The sequence below is a fragment of the Asparagus officinalis genome, chromosome 1 (genome assembly GCF_001876935.1).
Source record: "Asparagus officinalis chromosome 1, Aspof.V1, whole genome shotgun sequence".
Classification (NCBI taxonomy): Eukaryota; Viridiplantae; Streptophyta; class Magnoliopsida; order Asparagales; family Asparagaceae; genus Asparagus; species Asparagus officinalis.
In genome coordinates, this window is record NC_033794.1 from 83969080 (window position 1) to 83979191 (window position 10112).

Consider the following 10112-nt stretch of genomic DNA (forward strand, 5'->3'; position numbering starts at 1 on the left):
ATCATCTTTTGCCTTATTTTGGCGAAATTGCTGATGCGTTGACCGACATCGACCTTTACTGTAACGCGTGTTAGGTGCAGACTTATCCCTACTTTTGCGGTCGCTCGCTTTGTGGGTTCTTCGCCTGCGTCGGGGTTTATCCGTGGACCACCGCGCGATCTAGATCCGGTCGGATCTACGTAGTATGACGGGTATTATTTTGCAAAGGAAATAATAGCTGGGGGGGGATTAGTTCACCAAGGAAACAATCGCCCAAATCTCGGGATCAAAGACCAAGCTTTGATCCGGAGTGTGCCTGCGTAGATCTGAGATCCGGTCCTCTCGAACTCTTGCCTTATTTGGCGTTGACGATCGCCGAGCACCAGATCTGGATGAGCAAGTCCTCGAAGTCCTAAAGTTTGAATCTTTTTTATATCTGAGTCTTCAATCCAGCAGGGCTTCGCCTCCAAAAATTCCAACCTTTTCAAATGAACAACCCTTGGCCTATTTATAGGCACTCAGATCTGTGCCTAGGCACAGATTTGGGCTGAGGTGGCTCGGCCACAAGTCGGCCACCTCAAGGTGGCTCGGCTCATGCCGAGCCACCCTGAGGTGGCTCGGCCACCCCAGGGGGTGGCTCGGCCTTGGCCGAGCCACCTTGAGGTGGCTCGGTTTCGGCCGAGCCCCTCAGGGTGTTTGGGTTCCGTCATTTTGTCCGGTCTCGTGGTTGATTCGGACTTTGATTTGTTGATCTAATTTGGCAGTAGATCCGATTCCTGATTTGGCAGTGAATCAACTTCTGAGTTCGAGTCCAAAATTGATCTTGATTCGATCGTGATTCGTTCGAGTCTGCCCTTGGTTGGATGACTCGTTGACTCTTCGAATACTTGGCTTGATTCCATGCGCGAATGGATGTATTCTGTTACTTGCGTGCGATTCGTCAACCTCGTCGCCTCGCTGCTTCGTCGGTTTGTGCCGAGCTGTGCTAAGGGACCTATAAGCAATTTTATATGCCTACAGATACCTCCTCCAAAGTATTTCAGCCTCGTTCTTTTATAGAAGAGTCTGGAATACTTTGGATATGATTGTCCCCACCTTCAGTCGGTGTAACGGGACCTTGGAATGGCTTCTGTTCTTAATTCCTTCAATCCTCCTGGCTATTCGGTGCTTTGTCGAATGTCTGTAAGAGTTCCGGTGCTGCATTTATTGTCTGACCGTTGTCGGAATTTTAAACTTGAAGACGATTCCTGATTTTCTGATTTTTAGCTCGTGCTTGTTGGTTCAACATGTTGGCGTTGAGTTCTCATTTGTGACGCGTTATCCGGTGTGGTATTGTTGAGTTATCCTTAAGAATATTTTTAGGAAAAATATTCTCCAGGAACTTCTCAACCAAAAATATAGGGAATGGTTTATACTCTTATACCTTATTGGAGTATTAAGAAGCAGTTTATACTCGTATACTTTTCGGAGTATTGATTCTTTCATTGCAACGCATTACTTTTCGGAGTATTAAGAAGCAGTTTATACTCGTATACTTTTCGGAGTATAAGAAGCAGTTTATACTCGTATACTTTTCGGAGTATTAAGAAGCAGTTTATACTCGTATACTTTTCAGAGTATAAGTCACGAGACCAACTAATGAAGCTGATGCGTCAGTGACTCTCGTATTTATAGGATTTTTGGCAAACCCTCAGCCATCAACGGGTTTGATGAGCCTTTACCGACCACCGTTTGAGTCGGGCTAGCATGCGGATTATGTAAACCCGTTCCGCATGTGACGTTGTGCTAAGAGAGTTAACGCTCTTAGTGCTACGATATTGAATACGTAGACTTCGTCTTTCTCACGGGAATAGACTACCCGGCGACGCGTGTTAGGCGTTGACTTTAGGATTTTGGGCTAATCCCCAGCCTTCAACGGATTTGATCCAGCCTTCAACGGATTTGATTAGCCTTTATCGACTACCGTTTGAGTCGGGCTAGCATGCGAATTGCCTAAATCCGTTCCGCATGTGACGTTGTGCTAAAGGAATGAACTCCCTTAGACTTGATGCTACGACTTCGAATACGTAGACTTTGCCATTGCTACGGGAATAGGCTACCCGGCAACGTGTATTAGACGCTGACTTATCTCTACTTAGGCTTCGGGATAAAATACCCCAGACTGGTATTCTGGTGTCTTTTTCAATCGGTAAAAGACTAAACCGGCGACGCGTGTTAGGCGTCGGCATATCCTTTCTTAGGATTCAGGATGAAATTCCCCATGCGTGTAAGGCATGGATTTTGGTGTTATTAATAACAACCTGTCACAATGTTGAATATGTGAACGGGTGTTCTTTTTAAACGGTTAAGAACTGACCGGCAGCGCGTGTCAGGCGCAGACTTATCCTTGCTTAGGTTTCAGGATAGAATACCCCAGAATCGAACTCTGGTGTCTTTTTCAATCGGTAAAAGACTAAACCGGCGACGCGTGTTAGGCGTCGGCATATCCTTTCTTAGGATTCAGGATGAAATTCCCCATGCGTGTAAGGCATGGATTTTGGTGTTATTAATAACAACCTGCCACAATATTGAATATGTGGGCGGGTGTTCTTTTTAACGGTTAAGAACTAACCGGCAGCGCGGGTTAAGCGCAGACTTATCCTTGCTTAGGTTTCAGGATAGAATACCCCAGAATCGAACTCTGGTGTCTTCTTCTTCGGAGAAAGACTAAACCGGCAGCGCGTGTTAGGCGCAGACTTATCCCTGCTTAGGATTCGGGATAAACTTCCTAGGATGAATCCTGAATTCTTCGAAAAGGATTGGTATGGGGAAGGAAGAATTTTATATTCTATTCCCCGAACAAAGAAGGAAAGGAGACTCGAGGTGGGATCTCCACCCCCAGAATCCGGAAAGGTGAAACTAAGAGTGGGATCTCCACTCCGAGAATCAAAAAGATTCGGATAACCCTAACTGTCGGAAGGTTTGATTATCGAACTAAAGATGAATTTCTCGTTTATCGAGAATGAATCGTGGTTTTGGTCCTAACTGTAGGAAGGTTTGACCAAGTGGGAGGTTTGAGGTGACCCTAACTGTAGGAAGGTTTGATCACTCGATTTGAAAGTGGACCTCTCGTTCATTGGAGGAATCGAGAGGGGATTTTGGTTTTGGTCCTAACTGTAGAAAGGTTTGACCGAATGGAAGGTTTAAGACGATCCTAACTGTAGGAAGGTTTGATCGCTTGATTTGTGGACCTCTCGTTCATTGGGAGAATCGAGAGGGGATTTTGACTGTGGTCCTAACTGTAAGAAGGTTTGACCAAGTGGGTGTTTTGAGACAATCCTAACTGTAGGAAGGTTTGATCGCTCAATTTGTGGACCTCTCGTTCATTGGGGGAATCGAGAGGGGATTTTGACTGTGGTCCTAACTGTAAGAAGGTTTGACCAAGTGGGTGTTTTGAGACAATCCTAACTGTAGGAAGGTTTGATCGCTCAATTTGTGGACCTCTCGTTCATTGGGGGAATCGAGAGGGGATTTTGACTGTGGTCCTAACTGTAAGAAGGTTTGACCAAGTGGGTGTTTTGAGACAATCCTAACTGTAGGAAGGTTTGATCGCTCAATTTGTGGACCTCTCGTTCATTGGGGGAATCGAGAGGGGATTTTGACTGTGGTCCTAACTGTAAGAAGGTTTGACCAAGTGGGTACTTTACGTCCAGACTCTAACAGAGAGAGTGTTGAGTGCATAGACATGGTGAGAATGGGAGTTCTTATTCATTACATTGCTGTGGTTTTGGGAACTTCCCATTACATAAATCGTCCACCCCCAGTTTCCTCTGCGGAACTGGTTCGGACATTATTATCAGTTAACTAACCGGGTTATCCTTAAGAATATTAGCTTAATATTCTCCAGGAACTTCCCGTCAAAAGTGGGGAAACAGTTTAGACTCATATACCTATTGGAGTATCAGGGAGTAGTTTAACCTCTTATACCGGTCGGAGGATTGAGAAACAGTTTATACTCGTATACTCTTTGGAGTTTTGAGAAGCAGTTTATACTCTTATACTTATCGGAGTCTGCCATTCTCAATTGGCTTACCTCAGCGTTATGACGCCAGCTTCAACCAAGGTCTGAATGCTATTCTTGAGAGCAAAGCAATCCTTGGTGGGATGAACGACCCTCCTGTGGTATGCACAGTACTTTGGGTCCGTAGTGTTGTCAGCTTCCTCCTGATTTGTGATAGGCGGTAGCTTGATCTTGTTACCTTCAAGGAGGGATTCGAAGATGGCTGGAACGTCTTCGTCCTTGAAGGAATACTCTCTTTGGAGTCTCGGACCCGAAGTCTTTTGCTGCCTTCGGGATTGCTGTTGTGACGCTTGATTAGCACCACCAGTAGCTGCAGGTGTTTTGCCCTTACCACGAGAGGCGAAATTTGAGTCCAGCGGATTAACCGTCGGTTGGTTCCTCTCGGCCTTCTTCCTTCTAAGGAATCGCTCAGCCTGCTCCCCTCGGACCTTCAGATCCTTCCAAGTGTCAGACGGTGCTGTTCCCATTGCTTCCAACACGTCCAACGCAAGGTTGTTGTGGCAAGTTTGGAGGATGAATTCCTCTGTGATCGGGTCCCGGCAATTCATCGCCTTGTTCCGGAACCTTTTGACGAAGGTGTCGACTAACTCCCCGTCCTTCTGCTTCTCATCGAGCAATGATCCGATAGATATCTCGGTGTCGTCGTCGAAGAAGTTGGCCAGGAACTTGGTCTCCATGTCATCCCAGCTGTTCAATCGGGTCCCGACAGTTCATCGCCTTGTTCCGGAACCTTTTGATGAAGGTGTCGACTAACTCCCCGTCCTTCTGCTTCTCATCGAGCAATGATCCGATAGATATCTCGGTGTCGTCGTTGAAGAAATTGGTGAGGAACATGGTCTCCATATCGTCCCAGCTGTTCACGCTACCTGGCTTGAGGCGGCGATACCAATCGAAGGCGGCTTCGCGAAGAGTGCCGACGAATGACCGCACCATGAGAGGCTCATTGCCAGAGATTACCCCCAGGTGTGATTTGAAATAAATCACATGCTGAGTGGGCGAACCCTTCCCATCAAACGGCGTGAAGTTAATTAGGTTGAACTTCGCCGGATATGGGATTGATTCCCACTCCCTTGGGTATGGACAAGGAATGCCCGTTTTCTTCACCTCTTGAGCAGAAATCAACGTATTGATCTTGTTCTCGAGGTTTCTGATCTTCAAGTTTTCATTTGTATCTTCACTGGCATCCTCGTTACCACCCCCTGCATTGATAGGAGGGTTATTGGCGTTATGAGTTTCATTTGCACCTGTGTCCTCATCTTCCAGATTGTTCTGGTTACGACGACTTGGCTCGCCTTGTCATGAATGACTCGCGGGGTTATCCTTCGCTGGACACTGTATTGTCTGATGCGACAGCAGAGCAGGAATCCGATTCTTCATCTTCTGACGGTAATCTTATCCGAACCCTACTATAAGTTCCTCGTGTAATGGCTCCAGACTGCAGACGAGTTAGATACCAGGGTACTTCCGGAATTGACTCAGGATTATCCCTTGTCGATGCCCTTTTGCTGGTCATATTGGTAGTGACCCTTGGAAATTCTCCATCTTCAACCACCGTTTTTCTTTGCCGGAAACGCCTATTGCAGACGAGTTAGATACCAGGGTACTTCCGAAATTGACTCAGGATTATCCCTTGTCGATGCCCTTTTGTTGGTCATATTGGTAGTGACCCTCCGAAATTCTCCATCTTCAACCACCGTTTTTCTTTGCCGGAAACGCCTATGCCTTGGTTTTGTCGTTTCGGTACTAAGCCTTTCGAACACCGAAACTCTCTCGGTGACTGCCTTGATGCAGTTGCACTCATACAGTACCGCCCGAATGAGCTTTGAACAAGGGCACTGAGTTTCTAGCCTTCGAGGACTTCTCTTTCTGGTTTTGCTCGTACCCCCAGCACGATAGTACAGCTCGTCCGTTTGAAAGTCGGAGCAACCTATCGTGTGTTGGCACGATTTCTCAGGTATAACGTAATCATCATCAGACAATAACGTTTCCTTCTGAGAGCGAACTACCTTCTTCGGCCTTTCAAAAGTTACGCGCCTCGAAATATGCCTTTTTGGGCGTGAGTTCTCAGCGGGCTCTTGGACTTCAATGCGCAAATTGGTGCGCATAGCTGCCCTGATTTCTTTATCACGTTGGAGGTGACGGCGACCCCCAGCGTGTTGAGTCGTTCTGGGCTTCTTCATTGGGCCCAAACTCTCTTGAACTGGAGCTTTGCCTTTCTCGTCGGGAATTGGACCGAGGCGCTCCAAGACTGACTTCCTTTTCTGAGATGGTCCTGTGGGATCTCCCGGAGCAGTTGTGAAAATCATTGACGGTTTGGATTGATACGCCGGAAGTTGAACTTTCGACGACTGCAGTTGACGCTCTTTGGTCTGAACCGCCGCTTCAGACTTCGGCCTCCAAACTTTGCTGGTTGATGGCTGTTTCTTGGCCACCTCTTTCTGCAACTTCCTACGGGCTTCTTCAGCTTGAGCCCGTGCCTGCGCTGATAGTGCGCGGCGCTTGCGAATGCGCTCCTCCAGCGTTGATCGGTTCCGTTTGACACAGACCCATTCCATTGTTGGCGGCTTGGAGGAATCACCATTCATTGATTGTTGAGTCTGCTTGCCTCTTTTGTTCTTCAGATCCGTGTTGTAGCGGATCCCGTCAACGGACTCCATTGCCTTCGCGAACTGTTTCGCAAGGCGTTGACGTTGGGCGGCTCCCACTGTGGTCGCTAGATTGTTCGCGGGAAAAATCGTGTCTTTCTTTGTAATTGATTCCATTGTCATCTTAAATAACAGCTTTTTTGAGTGACAAAAGATCCGGTCTTTTTTAGATCCGGTTACAATGAAAGTCAAAGAAAAATAAACAAAGATTACAACTTTCTCCTTTTGTGTCGAACAAATTGCGAGCTCCTGTTTTGCGGTCACTCGCTTTTGTGGGTTCTTTGCCTGCGCCGGGGTTTATCCGTGGACCACCGCGAGATCTAGATCCGGTCGGATCTACGCAGTACAACGGGTATTATTTCACCAAGGAAATAATAGCCAGGGGGGATTGGTTCATCAAGGAAATAATCACCCAAATCTCGGGATCAAAGACCATGCTTTGATCCGGAGTGTGCCTACGTAGATCTGAGATCCGGTCCTCTCGAACTCTTGCCTTATTTGGCGTTGACGATCGCCGAGCACCAGATCTGGATGAGCAAGTCCTTGAAGTCCTAAAGTTTGAATCTTTTTTAGATCTGAGTCTTCAATCCAGCAGGGCTTCGCCTCCAAAAAATCCAACCTTTTCAAACAATGAGCCTAGGGGTCTATTTATAGGCTCCTCAAACCAGATCTGGGCTCAGATCTGGGCCCAGATTTGGGTGGCTCGGCCAGGTGGCTTGCAGCCATGCGAGCCAGTTCATACTACCTCGGGAGTTTTGGCTCTAACTCTCTCGTCCAATCTCCGAATGAGGTGATTCAAGATGCGTTGGAAAGCTGACGAAAAGACTTACAACTTTTGTGTTTTGAGTTTCTTCAGAATAAAATCACAACATGGCAGAAATATCACTTTTTGTGCGAGCCACCATTTGGTGACTCGTATGGGTGCGAGTCACCGAGCCAGTTCGTACTACCTCGGGTATTTTGGCTCTAACTCTCTTGTCAGATCTCGGAATGAGATGATTCAAGATGTGTTGGAAAGATGACGAAAAGACCTACAACTTTTGTGTTTCGAGTTTCTTCAGAATCAAATCACAACAAGGCCGAAATATCACATTTTGTACGAGCCACCATTTGGTGACTCGCATGGGTGCGAGTCACCGAGCCAGTTCGTACTACCTCGGGTATTTTGGCTTTAACTCTCTTGTCCGATCTCAGAATGAGGTGATTCAAGATGTGTTGGAAATTTGGCGAAAAGACCTACAACTTTTATGTTTTGAGTTTCTTTAGAATCAAATCACAACATAGCCAAAATATTACTTTTTGTACAAGCCACCATTTGGTGACTCGCATGGGTGCGAGTCACCATTTGGTGGCTCGCAGCCATGCGAGCCAGTTCGTACTACCTCGGGTGTTTTGGCTCTAACTCTCTCGTCTGATCTCGGAATGAGGTGATTGAAGATGCGTTGGAAAGCTGATGAAAAGACCTACAACTTCCAATAGCCGACCCACACATGATATGTGCGAGTCACACATGGTGTTTCGCCCCTTTTGGGTGAAACACAACTCCTAGCTGCGTTGTCTTTTGCCATTTCGTGTGTTACGTTGACTCGTACGCTTCACCGACTTGCATCATAAATTTTGTTAAGTTGGAGGTGAATGGTGAACGTGTTGGCCACTTGGTGGTGGCCGGTGAGCACGCGGGTCATCTAGCGTTGGCCGTTTTGTTTCATGCATTGGTCGGCGTCAGATAATTCGGATAACGATGTTCGTCATCTTCTCTCCGTCTCGAGCTGTGTGTGGATACCTACAAGCATTTTTTGATGCCTACAGATACCCCCTCCAAAGTATTTCAGACTCATTCTTTTATAGACGAGTCTGGAATGCTTTGGATGTGATAGTCCCAACCTTCAGTCGGTGTGAAAGGACCTGTAAACTGCTTCAATTCTTAACTTCTTCAGCCTTTAGTCTATTCGGTGTTTTGTTGAATAAATAAAGTTCTTCCGGTGCTGCGTTTATCGTCTGACCGTTGTCGAAATCTTGGATTGAAGTTGATGTGTAAGTTTCTGAATTTAGCTCTTATCGTTGAGTTGACTTTGAACTGATCATCTTCGTCGGGAATTCTGATTGTAATTGAACTCCTTGGAATCATCTTTTGCCTTATTTTGGCAAAATTGCTGATGCGTTGACCAACATCGACCTTTACTATAACACGTGTTAGGCGCAGACTTATCCCTACTTTTGCGGTCGCTCGCTTTGTGGGTTCTTCGCCTGCGCCGGGGTTTATCCGTGGACCACCGCGCGATCTAGATCCGGTCGGATCTACGTAGTACGACAGGTATTATTTCGCAAAGGAAATAATAGCCGGGGGGATTGGTTCACCAAGGAAACAATCGCCCAAATCTCGGGATCAAAGGCCAAGCTTTGATCCGGAGTGTGCCTGCGTAGATCTGAGATCTGGTCCTCTCGAACTCTTGCCTTATTTGGCGTTGACGATCGCCGAGCACCAGATCTGGATGAGCAAGTCCTCGAAGTCCTAAAGCTTGAATCTTTTTTAGATCTGAGTCTTCAATCCAGCAGGGCTTCGCCTCCAAAAAAATCCAACGGCTCGGTTTCGGCCGAGCCTCTCAGGGTGTTTGGGTTCCGTTGTTTTGTACGGTCTCGTGGTTGATTCAGACTCTGATTTGTTGATCTAATTTGGCAGTAGATCCGATTCCTGATTTGGCAGTGAATCCACTTCTGAGTTCGAGTCCGAAATTGATCTTGATTCGATCGTGATTCGTCCGAGTCTGCCCTTGGTTGGATGACTCGTTGACTCTTCGAATACTTGGCTTGATTCCATGCGCGAATGGATGTATTCTGTTGCTTGCGTGCGATTCGTCAACCTCGTCGCCTCGCTGGTTCGTCGGTTTGTGCCGAGCTGTGCTAAGTGACCTATAAGCAATTTTATATGCCTACAGATATGGATCTTTCGAGTTTCTTGTCATGCTATTTGGGCTAACCAATGCACCCACAGTATTCATGGATTTGATGAATCAGGTTTTCCATCCATACTTAGACCAGTTCGTGATAGTTTTCATCAACGATATTCTTATTTATTCGAGGTTGGAAGCCAAGCATAAGCATCATTTACGGCTGGCATTGTAGACTTTGTGGGAGCACCAGTTATACGCTAAATTTAACAAGTGTGAATTTTGGTTATCGAAGGTTAAATTTTTGGGCCATGTTATTAGCTGGGAGGGCATTATAGTAGATCTGGCTAAAGTAGAGGTCGTTCTTGATTGGGAGCTGCCGAAGATCATTACCGAGATTTGTAGCTTCTTAGATCTGTCGGGTTACTACAGAAAATTCATTCAGGATTTCTCAAAGATCACGATGCCACTTACACGCCTTACTAAGAAAGGTGTACAGTTTATTTAGGGTACGGAGTGCCAGGAGGCTTTTGAGATATT